Genomic DNA, 15,132 nt, shown 5'->3' with positions numbered 1-15,132 from the left:
GACATGCTGAGCATGGGTCTACCAGAGCCACAGAGGGAGGCTGAGGAGTGTCTGCTGACAGGTAGAGGCCTGCACATGGGCCAACTACTGTCCTCAGTAGCACAGGGCACCCCTTCCTGTCAGGAAGGAAGAAGGGCCTGTGATGCATCCAATGCCAAGCTGGGTAACAACAAGATCCAGACACTGGTCTCACTTGGCACAAGCCAATCTCCACACTCAACATATAGGCCCTGCTGTGTGGGCAGCTCTATCAGGACTCAGCCGGGAAACCACCTAAGAGTGCCTCCGAGCAGATGCGAAGTGCAGGTGGATGTTTGTGCCCTGGTGATCCTGAGGCTGGGACTGTGATGCCCCCCTGCACGGACTCCCCCTTGTCTCCTGCCTGAACCCAAGAATCCCATCCACTCTCCCGAACAGCCTGAGGAAGCTTGGGAAGATGAGTCCCAGACCCTCTACCCACCCTCTGGAGGTTTCCCACATTCTTGAGAGTCAAACCCAAGACCCGAGTAGGGGCCAGGGAAAAGAAGAGCTAAGCTGTACTTTGGTGCCAGCAGCCTCTGGCTGACAAGCACATGTCTTCCCTTCCAGAATAGAGGCCTCCCTCTGTTCGAGTCCTGAGCCACTCTCTGATATATCTCTCTGAGCAACAGCAGCAGGGATAAAGTGGCTGTGTTCTGGAAGGAACTCATACTAAAGATGCCAGTTCTCAAGTTTTAAACATCAAACCCTGTTAAGGCTGAGTGTAAGGGACACAATTTAACTTGGGAAATAGAAGGATGATTCCAACAGTCAGCTTCTACTATCAGACACTAAAGAGAACAGAAGCCTGATCTCAGGGAACTGGCTGAAGGATCCTGTTATTCTTTGAGCCTCAGTTTCCCTACCAATACCTCATAAACATACTAAGTGAAGACACACATAATGATGTTAGAAATAACTTGAATGAGAAAACAAAATTGCAGAATAGCATAAACTACAATAGTATAAGTATTTGTTAAAATATTTATTACATATAAATATTATAATATAAATAGCATAAACACATGGCTTAAAAAGGCTTTAATCTTCAGAAAAAAAAAACACTGAAGAAGCTTACTAAAATCAAAAGTGAAAGAAATTGGACTAAAAGCCATAGCACTCATTTCTGAAGAATTAATAAATTTTCACTTTCTGTATTAAACATTTCTGTATGAAATTATTTCTCCTAAGGATGACTTCATCTCAGTCTTATATTCAAAGAACACAAAGATAAAACAGAGAGCTAGACAAAGTAACACTCCAACATGCAGAGGCTGAAAACTGAAAGGACTAGCGGGAGTGAGACAAGGGAAGAAGGGCCCTTTGGAGGGAAGTGCTCCCAGGCCAGAGGGAGGGTGTTCTGTAACATAGGGAAATCACAAGGCTGGCTCCTCCAACAGGAAGAACCAAGAACATAAGACAAACATGCAACCTTCAGTGGACTGAGAGGGGATGCTGCTGCGACCTTCCCGTCCATTACGAGCAAGTGTCTATGCAGCTTAAGAGTCTACCCTCTTTGTCACTGAAGAGACTCTCAAGCTCTAAGCCGTAAACCCAGACCCCTCAGCTCCTCCCCACTGTCCACCTTCTACCTGGACTACCATTTGTGAACTGGCTGCCAGGCCATGGCATCACTGTGGGCTCACTCTGAGGGAAGCTGGGTCTCACCCAGTTCCTCAGGAAGACTGCCCACAGCAACAACCCCTATACTACTCAGCAGCTTCATCTCTCTTCCCAGCTTGCTAAACTCTTCCATGGAAGAAACTCTGTTTTCCCATTCACCTTCATATTCACAGTGTGGAGCAAAACAATACAGGTTCAGTACACGCTACTGAGTTAAACCTACATTTCTATAAATTAGCCTCATGAAATAATGAATGCTTCCTGGCATTTGCCCTATAGGTCAAAACGAAGCAAAGAAGTACTTTCATTAAATACTCTGCGTTCACCCGGGTGGCTCAGTCAGTTAAGTGGCTGCCTTTGGCCCAGGTTGTGATCTCTGGGTCCTGGGATCGAGCCCCACATTGGGCTCCCTGCTCCGCAGGAGTCTGCTTCTCTTCTCTCTCCCTCTCTCCCCCCCAACCCCCGCTCATACGCTCTCTCTCAAATAAATAAAATCTAAAAAACAACAACCCTCTGGGGGGCCTGGGGGGCTGAGTGGGTTGGGCCTCTGCCTTCAGCTCGGGTCATGATCCCAGGGTCCTGGGATCGAGCCCCGCATCGGGAATCTCTGCTCAGCGGGGAGCCTGCTTCCCCCTCTCTCTCTGCCTGCCTCTCTGCCTACTTATGATCTCTCTCTCTCAAATAAATACATAAAAATCTTGAAAAAAAAAAAAACAAAAACCAACCCTCTGTGTTCAGACTCTCTGAAAGCTGAGACAGAGTCTCATAGACTAAGTAAGGCTGAGAGAGAAATAGGAATCTAGGGAGATGGTCTAGGCAGGAGAGGGTCAAGCCACTGGGCTGGGAGGGTCTCAGGCAGAGAAGGGAGCCACATGAGTCCTGTGCTACAGGTTTGCTCAAAAGGACAACTAAGTCTTACTACTCACTGACTAAAGCTGGGTTCTTAACCCTTAGGGATCTGAAAACCTAAGATACTCCAAAAATACAGGTGTTTTTTCTCTTGTACACCATCAAAAAGGCCCTAAGTCCAGCTGCTTAGCTAGAAGGTCCCTGGGCCTTCAAAGACCTACACTAAGAGGATCCTAGGGAGGCCCTCCCTGTAGCAGTCCTGTGACCTGGGCAGGGGAACCACACATGCTGGGCGTGATAGCTGCCACTCAACAAGCTCTGCTTGTTGAAGATGTGTATGTCACCCAAGGTAGGGAAATCCAAGTCTTGGTAGGTGAAGAAGAGTCTGGGCCTGAAACCCAGGTCCACCATTCCTTTCTACCTGGCACTTTCACAAGCTGCCCATTGTGAACATTCCACTACACAGTCAAGGGCCTTTTTTTTTTTTTTTTTTAAGATTTTTATTTATTTATTTGACAGAGAGAGAAATCACAAGTAGGCAGAGAGGCAGGCAGAGAGAGAGGGGGAAGTAGGCTCCCCACTGAGCAGAGAGCCCAATGCGGGGCTCGATCCCAGGACTCTGGGATCATGACCTGAGCTGAAGGCAAAGGCCCAACCCACTGAGCCACCCAGGTGCCCCTCAAAAGGCCTTTTGTTAAATCATGTTTAAATGGTTTGTTTTCATCTGGAGTGATAAGCACATAGTGCAGCTAAAATGATGCACGTGCTAATGAGGAGGAAGATAAAACACCCATCCTCAAATGAGAGGGAACTGAGCCTGAGGGAATTAAGATTTGCGCTGCTCAGGGCCAGGCCAGGGAGGACTCTGCAGCCAGGAGCTAAGGGACCCCACAGTTAAATGTCACCACCAGCCACCAGGTAACAGGCTACATGACAGCTGTGCCTCAGTGTCAATGCTCCTGTTTGTCCCTAGCCCTGGAAGAGAAGAGTGTCCGCCACACAGCAGACAGATGAGAGACATCTGATGAATGAACAAAGATAAGTTTTATGAAGAGGAGCTCCCAGGAGGGCAAAGGGTGCTGGTCCAGACATCTCAACCCCATTTCAACACTGAGATCCTCAGATTGTGACCCAAGTTTATTGCTCCTCTGTTGTTACCAGAAATGTGGGGTCTTCTTACTTTTAAGGGCAAAACACCTAATACTGAGCTTTTACCTCACACAGATCACGTCAAATGATCCTCATAACCATCTGCAAGGTAAGTGCCACCACCTACCCCCACCTTACAGGTGGGGAAACTGAGACAGATTGTAGTCACACAGCAAATGGGTAAGACATGCTGGGAACTGAAGCCCATGCTCTAGGCAGTCCCAAATGGAAGATTCCATTAACCACCCAGAGTCACATGTGAGGTTTCCAAAGGATACTGGGAGCTCCTCACAAGTATAGAATTGGGCTTGACCTCTCACCCACAAGGTCCAGATGAGATATTAAATGATTACAACTTTATGTTGTTGAATGAGATCACATCTTTCGCTGTTTGCTTTCTAAGTACAGTGAAAGTTCTGGAGCACAACATATATGCATTTCTAAAAAACCATGGCATATTGCAAAATTGTGCAATAAAAACATAAGGCTACCAGAACAACAGGGTTAGGTACACAACAGCCCAAAACTTCATCATGACATTAAAAAAAAAGACAGGAACCTGATTTTTAAATGGTAGCATGTTAGACAGCAAAAAAATACACAAATGCTACCTGAAGTCTGACCCCTCACTGAAGGGAAGACCTGGCATTTGCTGTGGCTGTTTTCTGAGTTACTGTGACATGCTAGAATGACCCCAAGAGAAAATGGTATGGTCTAGAGGCGGCCTCGTGCATATCTGAGGTGTGCATTTCCATTTTGTGTACTATCAGGTGCTCTTTCAGCTGGGAGCAATTTTCTGGATTCACCTACTGCAGGAGTTGGCAAACTTGTTCTTAAAGGGACACGGTAAGTATTTTCAGCTTTGCAGGTCATTCTGTCTCTGTCCTGATTACACAGCTCTGCAGTTGTATTAGTATGTCCTCAAATAGGCATAGCTGTGTCCCAATCAAACTTTATTTACCAAAACAGACCACAGGTTGTGGGTCATAGCTCCCCAACCTTTAACCTGAACTTGGCATTTCTCCTGGACAAAATCATACATATGTGTTGTACTCCAACTGTGTCCTAATATATCAATAGTGTTGGAACAAATCTGCTTTTCCAAAACAAGCATTATCAGAAAATTGACTATAGAGGAAAACAGGTTTCAAAAAAGAATGTGAACATGTAAATTCAATCTGAGCCCAGGACTCAAGGTTACCCCTTTTGATAAGTCAGAAGAAATTTAGTTTCAAAAAGTGCTGAGTGCAGAGAGCTTACCAAAGGGTTAGCCTGTCTCACTATTTTATACCATCCTAAAAGCCCTACACACTCTCAAGATAAATAGGTCCATCGTATAAGGAAATTATGTGCTATAAACTCAATTACTGCAGTGGCTGGAACTTTAACCCAGTTACAAAAGCAAGCGGTTCCTCAGCACTCATACCTGAGCATCGGACCAAAGCTCTAAGGAAAAGCACAGGGATGTGAAGGACCTTGATGGGCACAGGGCTGGGAGGGGATGGGCTGGGGTGAGCCCTTCTTGAAATAGGAATGCTTGAGCTGGGAGGCAAAGTGACTTGAAAACACTGGGGCTAACCTGCTGAAGGACCAGGGAGTCTCTGGAGATGTCCTGCAGTAGGAAGGGAGCTGCAGGGCCCAACCAACTTCTCCAGGTAACCAGGATTTGCCTTCACCCTTGAGGGCTAGGAGGAAAGGGGTCATCTGTGCCAGAGAAACTTCAAGAAGGGGGTGGGGAGAACCCCTCCTGGGGACTAGAAGGATGCAGATCTATACCACAGTGCCCCCCAAGGGCCCCACTCTAGGAGGTCCTGGGCAGACAGGTAGCACTGTCATAGCTTTGCACCCTGTGTCCTGCCCCACTGAATGGACAGAGATTTCTCTGTAATCATGACCTTCATTTGGTACATTCTGCTTTCAGCTGCAGCTCCATAGCCTAGCTCAGCCTGGGGACACCAAGAGAACCCCAAGGACCCTCCTGGGGACTCCACCGAATCACCACTTTGGTCCTTCTATTCTGCTTTTATGTGAACACTGGACCTGACTGGTGGGCATATCACTTCACCCCTAACTTGGGGTCTCAATGCAGGTTTACTGAGCTTTCTCCTTTGTGTTAAAAGCAGCAAACACAGCTCATCAGGTGGACAACTACTTCATAAAAATGAGACACATGAACAACAAATTCTTCTGTCCTGTTGGGAGGGGCTTAGTCACTCTTTCAAAGGCTTCTCACAAGTTGGACAATCTCACTATCAACCTCCAGTGGCCATAGTGCCTAAGCTCCGGATGCTGGGGAGGGTGAGGGAAGTAAGAAGAGAAGAAAAGAGACAGGGAACACATAATGCCCCAGACTTGGGATCATTTGACCCCACTCAGTGGACACCTTATTGGTAGGAGGACATGGAAACTGGGGCACTGACAAATACCTCCCAACTCCCCAAAGCTACAGCTTACCAAGGAACTTTGCACTACAAATATACATATATGTGCATTCACACTCATGCATACTCACAGACACATGCATCCCCACATACATGCACTCACACATGTGCACAGTTTTTAATCCCTTCCTCCCACTTCCAAATCTTGCCCAATTATCTCAGAAAAGGTGGTTTCCCTGTTCAATTCTGAGCAAAAGATCAGCATTTCTTATGAGTGATCAGTGTCCAACTTCTGATCCACCTGTCTCAAAAAGGAAAACCCTGAAGTTTGAAAATGAGATCAGACTTGGGGCCAGAATCACCACAAAGACACCCAGAACCCCAGAGGCCCTCGCATAAATCCCATGCACCTCAGCCACTTTAGCCCACATTTCCCCAAACCCTGCCCAAGACTAATGATTTCACACCTGGCTGGAGCGGCAGAGCATTCTCAAATCACCAGCACTGCAACCATGTTATTTCTACTACTTTGTGCATATAGTAAGCTAAGATTCCAGAGAGGACAAAGAACTAACCACTCTTTACTGTTGTTTATCTGAGTAATGCCCAAACCCAGAAGGGAACTTCTGCAGCACAAGGAGCCTGGTCAGTTACTAACTACCTAGGACACTTCCATCTCTTAGTTCACAGCCTATCCCGCCCAGCAGGATGTAGATGCTGACAGGCTCCTAACAAATGCTGATACCACACCAGATAATGACCTCTCCAAGAGAACAGTAACCCAGAGGTACCTGCTCTCTGGAGGGTAGGAGAAAGAGTAGTTCAGGGTCCCCGCCTTCATGGGAGCATAGACCTTAAAAAGGCTGTGAAATGCATGTGCTAAATCACCATTTTATTACAACTCAGTGCCAGAAAAGGAGTTCATCCTGGTAGAAGAGAACAATCTAGAAATGCTTCATTGGAGCTGGGCCCCAAGAACAAAATCTGGACTTGTAAAGATAGAGGAGGGAGGGGGATGCCTGGGTGGCTCAGTGAGTGGGTTAAAGCCTCTGCCTTCAGCTCAGGTCATGATCCCAGGGTCGAGCCCCACATTGGGCTCTCTGCTCACAGGGAGCCTGCTTCCCCCTCTCTGTCTCTGCCTGCCTCTCTACCTACTTGTGATCTGTGATCTCTATCAAATAAATAAATAAAATCTTGAAGAAAAAAAAAAGAGATGGAGGAAATATGTTAGAAAAGATGAAGTGGAAAATACACAGGAGCATGAAAACCCATCTCCAGAAAAAGTAAATGAAACCAAATAAAAGGAGATCAAAACTTTAAAGTTTTTTTTTAAATGGGATGAAATTGTGTAGAAGGAAAAGGAATCCTGTTAGACCACTTATACTCTGTGTGAGAGGCTCTTGGTGATGGCAGGGCCTCACATGACTTCTCTGGGCACTGGGAACCCTTCAGGAGTCCAGGGTTGGGGTGGAGGTCAGGACCAGCCATCAATCAGCTTGTGAGAGTGAGAAGGGCTAGAACCTCTAACTGGATCCTAAAGGAAAGGGTGGGAGGAAGCCCTAAGAGCCATGAAATGGAAAAGGATGCTCCAAAGACACATACACACGACTTAAAATCAAGTGCCTCCAGTCACTCCATCAACCAAATCAATCTGAGCACGGGCACTCTCTTTGGGGGACTTCTTTGCTTCTGGAAAACCCTTCGTAGCTGCAGTCCTCAGCTTAGACGAGGAGCCAAAGGGAAAGGTTAAGTTCAGGAGCATCTCAGCCTCCTCATAACAGAGCACTTCTAACATCCCAGGTGTGCCCACACACTGCACACCATCTGAAATCCTAATGACCCATCAAATATAAGCCTGTTACCATCAAGGGGTTGGAGGGCCATCTGACACAGGCCACGACATCATCTATCATAGTTACCTCTAGTCCTTGGTTTAAGAACCACCCAGAGAAACAGGTTAAGAATGAAAAAGATTAAAAAGGAACTGGCACCTCTAGTTTTCACATTTACAAATAAACACACATTTACAATCAGATTTTGTTAAAGCGGAGGACTTGTAAATGATGTCTCTGAATTAATGCTTTTTGGGGATATATTTAACAAAGTTAACCTGGAGAGGAGAAACTTTAACACACTTAAGTGGTGACCATCAGGTCATGATTTCAAGGTCCTGAGATCAAGCCCCACATCCGGATCTCTGCTCGGTGGGAGACTGCTTCCCAGAGAGCACAAGCATGGGGAGGGGAGGAGAGAAGAGGGAAATGGAGAAGCAGGCCCCACAATGAGCAGGGAGCCCCATGCAAGACCTGATCCCAGTAACCCTAGGATCATGACCTGAGCCTAACGCCACTGCTTAACCGACTGAGCCACCAAGGCGTCTGACCATCAACATTTTAAAGACAAAACTTTAATGATCCTCAGATTCCTAAACACAAATCCCACACAGGCTACACAGTAAAGAACACAGCACTTGTAGTAGCTCACTCAGGCACAGTGCGTGGGAATGAAGTGGGGTTTGGGACAAGTCATCTCCAGAAAATACAGGCACGAGGCCAGCCTGCTGACAGTTCACTAGGCTGCTCAAACTCGCCTCCAGGATGTGCAGTGCCAGGCCTGGGACATCAGGTCCTCAGACCTCAACCTCCCTCCCTGGAATCATGGGAGAAATGGTGGGGGTGGGGGGTGGAAGGGTGGAGAGTTGAAGAAAGTACAGATCCTATCCTGGGGAGACAGTGTACAGAATATATTCTTATCTTCCCTCAGACACAGCCAATCTCCTGCAAACTTCTGAAAACAGGGAATATTGTGGATTAAACAGATCCTCCTCAACTACATCTGCACCCCAGCCCCATGCCTTGGCTTCTGAGCACCCCTTCCCAGAGACATGAAATGAAAGCCAGTCTTCATCTCCAGTCAGAGCACACAGTAGGAAAAAAGTGCACTTACACTGATCACATGTTAAGAGAGGGAAAGACCAGTAGCAAGTATCTTTAAAACTACAGTAGCTCCTCCAGGCTCACACTGGAGATAAGTACCTGGCTTCTGTGTTTGCTCTGGAAGTGCCCTGTGAGCACCCAACACCACCCACCTGAAAGTGGCTCCACATACGCATCGAACCACCAGCAGCAGCCAGAGCCGCTGGGCCAAATCCCAACCCTACAGCCAGAAAGAAATAGATGCTGTTGCAGGAGCACACAACAGAGAAACAAAGGTGCTGCCTGTGAAGGGGAATCTGAGCAATATTAAATGTCCACCGGGAAACACTGACCAGGAATCCCCCTGGTGCAGGATGTTACCCTCAGGGCTAGTGGGCTACATGTGCCTCCCATGGGAAAGGAAGAGCCCTCTGTTCCTTCCCAGCTGCCTCCTGAACCATGTGCCTCCATGGTCTACAAAGGGTTACACCTACCATTTTCATGCCATCTGCAATGTCCCCATTAGGTGTCACATCACAAAATGGGATGCCTTAACCCTTTCAGTGCCAACTCCCTCAGGGCCAAGACACAGCTCTAACCACCAGCTCCACTGAGGCCCCTGACTGAAAATGGCAGGGAGGCTTTGCACAGGCCAAGTCCAAAAAGGACCCAAAAAGTCACCTCCATTCCTAGGAGGAGACAGAAGGAGAAAGTAGGGGAACCAGGGGTGCCTCTTTTGTCATTTTCATCAGGGTACCCAGCAATATGGTAACACCTGGAGGCCTTTCCTGGGTTTCCTTTGTCAAGCTCCTCCCTGCATATTCTGTGCTATCAGAGCACACTGGCAAATGCCCCAGGAGGATCACAGTCAGCAGGGAAACTTACTTTTAGGACTAAGTTTCTGGTCTCAATAAAGCCCATGGGACTAAGAAACCATTACTACCAAGGAAAAGTTCTCTCAGCACTTTCTGCCCAGCTGCAAGAGCTGAAATAGAAATCCCACTTCTAGCCTCTACGGTAAGTGGAAATCATCCCCTTGGGCAGACAGTTGTTCAGATACCTACATCAATCAATCAATCACTGGGAAACAGCAGAGCTGGGCTTGAGGGTATCACATTAAGTGGTCCTTTTTACTATTCAAGGTAAAAGCAAGGCCCTCGCCTCAAGCAGCCTTAAGGTCAGGTCTATCTCTCTGATTTTGTCTCCTCTCATCCCATGCCCCACTCCACCCTGACCCCATTCTTTTAGGCCACAATGACATTCTGGCTGCTCCAGAGAGTAAAGCTCACTCCCACCCCAGGGCCTTTACACTTCCTGCTCTCTCTGCCTGGAAGGTCTCTGCCCCCAGGTCTCTGAACTACCCTCTCTTTTTCAGGTCTTAGCTGAGACAGCAAAGTGCTATCATCTCCCCTCCACACAACCCCCTCCATAGATTTCTAACTTCTTTCCTACTTATCACCACTTAACATTCTATTTACTCATCTCTCTGTGTACCCTCCTAACCCAATCTCCCATAAGACAAGGAATACCTCTTTGTTCAGTGCTACCATCCTAGAGCCCAGAACACATATATGTGTGTTAAACATACAAAAAAAGTATTTTCAGAACTCCCAGCTATCATTCTCTCTTCCTTGTTAAAAAAGCCAAAATGTCTTCATGTCAATAAAAAACATAAGGATCAAAAACAAAACTCTTACCTTTTAATAAAAATTAACTCACAATAGGTAAAAGACCTATTAAAAGCTAAACCTATAAACCTCTTAGAAAAAAACAGAAGGGTAAATCATGACCTTGGATTTGGCAACATATTCTTAAATGTGAAACCAAAAGCACAGTATCAACAGAAGGGAAAAAAAAAAAAGGCAAACTGGACTTCATCAAAATTAAAATCTAATGTGCAAATGACACTATCAAGGGAGTGAGGCAGGGTCTGGCTGGCTCAGTCAGAGAAGTGTTCAACTCTCTATCTTGGCATTGTAACTTGAAGCCCCACATTTGGTATAAAGATTACTTAAAATTGTAAAAAAAAAAAAAAAAAAGAGGGGCGCCTGGGTGGCTCAGTGGGTTAAGCCGCTGCCTTCGGCTCAGGTCATGATCTCAGAGTCCTGGGATCGAGCCCCGCATCGGGCTCTCTGCTCGGCAGAGAGCCTGCTTCCTCCTCTCTCTGCCTGCCTCTCTCCCTACTTGTGATCTCTCTGTCAAATAAATAAATAAAATCTTTAAAAAAAAAAAAAAAAAAAGAGAGAGAGAGAGAGTGTGTGAAGAAACAACCCACAAAATGGGAGAAAACACTTGCAAATCATCTATCTGGTAAGGGTCTAGTGTATAGAATATATAAAGAACTCTGAACAGGGGCGTCTGGGTGCCTCAGTGGGATAAGCCTCTGCCTTCGGCTCAGGTCATGATTTCAAGGTCCTGAGATCAAGCCCCACAGCCGGATCTCTGATCAGTGGGAGCCTACTTCCCCCTCTCTCCCTGCCTGCCTCTCTGCCTACTTTTGGTCTCTCTCTCTCTGTCAAATGAATAAATAAAATCTTAAAAAAAGAAAAAACACAAAAAATCTCTGAACAATTGAAAACAAATCCAATTCAAAAACATACAGACATTTCTCCAAAGAAGATACACAAATGGCCAATAAACACATGAAAAGATGTCCAATATTTGTCATCAGGTAAATGCACATCAAAACCACAATGAGATACTACCTCATACCCATTAGGATGACTATAATTAATTTAAAAAAAAGAAAAAAAAAGTGTTGTCAAGGACATGGAGAAACTGGAACCCTTATACATTACTGACAGAAACATAAAATGATGCAGTGATGTGGTAACAGACAGTCTCTCAAAAAGTTAAATACAGCATTACTATATGACCCAGCAATCTACTGCTAGGTACATAAGCTAAGAGATGTGAAAACAGTCACACAAAAACTTACACACAAATGTTAAAAGCAGCACTATTCACAACAGTCAACACACAGAATCAACCCAAATGTCCATCAACAGATGAATGAATGAACAAAATGTGATATATCCATACAATGAAATACTATTCACTCATAAAAAGGAATGAAGTTCTGATTCATGTCATAAGGTGGATGAACAGTGAAAACACTATGCTGAATGAGAGAAGCCAGATAAAAAAGGCCACAGAGAATCAAAAATTATTCCATTTCTATGAAATGCCCAGAACAGGCAAATCCATGGAGACAGAAAGTAGAATAGTGGTTGCTAGGGGCCCTGAAGGGCACAAAGGTGGAGGAGTGGGAAATGACTGCTAATGGGTACAGGCTTCTTTTGGGGATAAAAACATTCTGGAATTTGACAGAAATTATGATCATATGACATGGTGAATGTATTAAATGCCAACTTTGAAATGGCTAAACTGGTGAATTTTAGGTTCTGTGAATCAATCATTCAGTTCTTACAGCGACAAACTCACCACAAACCCACCACACAAGTGGGAACTAAGAATTGCCTCCAACCAAAGGAGCCAATGCCTGAAAGCATGGCCACGTGGGCAAAGATCAATTTAGCAATGGGGAGCTAAGGCAGAAAGAGGGCAAGGCCTCAGACAATTGGGGTCACACAAACCACCATCAGCAGAACACGATTTAAGTCAGATTCATTATAGGGTCCACATTGCCTAAAACCAAAACAACACACACTACGGTTTTATATTAATACACTACTGGGAATGTGCCACCTGCCTCAGTCACACGGGTATTTTCTTGTTCATCTAAATACCTGCTTAGTTTCTCTCTTTCTTTTTTTAAGCTACAATGTTGTGGGGTTTTTTCTTTTAAGATTTTATTTAACAGAGAGAGACAAACCAAGAGAGGAAACACAAAACGGGGAGTTGGAGAGGGAGAAGCAGACTCCCTGCTGAGCAGGGAGCCTGATGAGGGGCCTGATCCCAGGACCCTGGCATCATGACCTGATCTGAAGGCAGATGCTTAACAACTGAGCCACCCAGGCACCCCAACTTGCTTAGTTTCTACCAGGAACAAAGGGCTGACTGGACCCCATGACAGGCCTCCTCCTAGGAAACTCTGGGAAGATCCACAAGGAGGCAGGTAAGTGGACACCAGGTCAAGAGACACTGAGTGAGGTTCCTTCCACGAAGAGTTACAGTGATAATCCCTAAATCACACATAGGATCAAACCATCTATTTTATCCACTCCTCACTGGCTATGGCTACTATGGACACATGACACCAGTGAGGTGAGTGTGGTCTCTAATCAAAAATATATTAAGTTGGGGGCGCCTGGGTGGCTCAGGTCATGATCTCGGGGTCCTAGGATCGAGCCCCGCATCGGGCTCTCTGCTCGGCAGGGAATCTGCTTCCCCCTCTCTCTCTGCCTACTTGTGGTCTCTACCTCTCTGTCAAATAAATAAATAAAATCTTAAATATAAATATATATATATATATATATATATATATATATATATATATACACACACACATATAATGTTGGGCACCTGGGTGGCTCAGTTGGGTTAGGTGACTGCCTTCAGCTCAGGTCATGATCCTGGAGTCCCGGGATTGAGTCCCACATCAGGCTCCCAGCTCCACGGGGAGTCTGCTTCTCCCTCTGACCTTCGTCTCGTTCATGCTCTCTCTCACTCTCTCTCTCAAATAAAATGTTAAAAAAAACCCAAACATACATTATGTGAGAAAACAAAGTATGGGATATCAGAGTCAAAGTATTAAAGTGAAGAAGCACATGCAGTGGTAAAATGAGCTCCAAGTACTGGAGAGTGAGGCTAGAGGCTCAGGGAAAGGAAGGTGCCATCAGCATCACTGTGCATCAGGTAAAAATCAGAATGCCTGGTTCGCCTCAGTTTCCTCCCCTGTGAAATGGGAACAATATCCATTTTATAACTATTGCTCTTTGAAGGCTCTGTGAAAGGTAGTTGTGAGTATTATTATTACAGAAAGTAACGATGCTGTAATCGGAAGCTGTTCTACCTGAGAGACCACCAGCCACAGCCCCTCATACCAATTCTAGAATCTGAAGGTTTTCTGTTTGAATTTTAAACTAACCATAAGTGGCCACCACCCTCACTTTTGTAAGCAGCTGTCTCCCCTGCCCTGGGTGACAGATGTCATAAAGTTCCCTGAGGGAATATCTGCGTTAAGCCCATTTTTTCAAATCCTAGATTATGGAAAACTGCAAATATACCCACAGAAGTAGCAAGAAGAGCATGACTCACAGCGCACATCCACCACTCAGCCTGCACGTCTTCCACACTCGGCCTTCCCCCACACTCTACTAGCTCCTGGGAAGCAAATTCTAACAGTATTCATTTCATGAATAAACTGGTCATTATTTATCTCTACAGCACAAACAAACCACAATTCCATGAGCTGACCTCCAACAATTTAACAAAGCATTTTTTAAGATTTTATTTCTTTCTTTGACAGAGATCACAAGTAGGCAGAGAGGCAGGCAGAGAGAGGGGGAAGCATGCTCTCGGCTGAGCAGAGAGCCCAATGTGGGGCTCGATCCCAGGACCCTGAGATCATAACCTGAGCCTAATGCAGAGGCTTAACCCACTGAGCCACCCAGGCGCCCCTGCAACATGCATTTCTTAATCTTTGTCAGCCACACACGGTTGAAATCTATAGGTGCCCCTCCAACCTTTCCTTTCAACCATACATTTATTTATCCTGTTTCCCACAGTCAAGTTGGCATCCCTGTAACTATAACACAACATGCCCCTGATTTACTGTAAACTAGATTTTGAGGCCCAACCAAGCACACACCATTACAGAAGGACACATATTCTCTTCGATGGCAGGCAGCTATAGAGGATCACTGTCTGGATTCACCATTTCATTAGGTATCTGAAAACTTTTAAGCTTTTAATTCCATCATTTCATTTTAATTAGATAGAATATGTTAATAGCTGCACTGTCCGCTAGCTGCATGTGGTTATTTAAAGACTAAAACTAAATGAAAATTTGACTTCTTCAAACTATTCCAGGTGCCACATTGGACAGTGAGGGTACAGAGAGTTCTAGGAAGTTCTGCAGGGCAGCACTGAACCTGTGAGGGAAGCTTGCTCTGACCATTTTGTTCGAGAGTTCAGTCCATAGAAAAGTGAAAGAATACTAGTTTCTATCTACCAGTTTTAAAAATGAATCAGTTCAATAGAACCTTCCAAAGAGGACCAGAGAATTTCTTCCT

At 45.5% G+C, this 15,132-nt stretch overlaps 1 protein-coding gene across 6 annotated transcripts in view; it reads right to left on the bottom strand.

Moving 5' to 3' along the window:
- Positions 1-15,132, bottom strand: part of LOC111143847 (GATA zinc finger domain containing 2A) — a 107,630-nt gene that overhangs the window by 46,174 nt on the left and 46,324 nt on the right. For 2 of the 6 annotated variants that reach the window (XM_022497798.1, XM_022497799.1), the window contains exon 1: positions 9,056-9,061. The exons of the other annotated variants lie outside the window; for them this stretch is intronic. The gene's annotated coding sequence lies outside the window, so the exon portion shown is untranslated. Of the gene's footprint in view, positions 1-9,055; positions 9,062-15,132 lie in introns of those variants that run through there. 6 annotated transcript variants of the gene reach the window in all.

This window comes from Enhydra lutris, unplaced genomic scaffold (assembly GCF_002288905.1).
Source record: "Enhydra lutris kenyoni isolate GAN:26980312 unplaced genomic scaffold, ASM228890v2 scaffoldscaffold10, whole genome shotgun sequence".
In the NCBI taxonomy this organism is placed as follows: Eukaryota; Metazoa; Chordata; class Mammalia; order Carnivora; family Mustelidae; genus Enhydra; species Enhydra lutris.
This window is presented reverse-complemented; position numbering and strand designations above follow the sequence as displayed.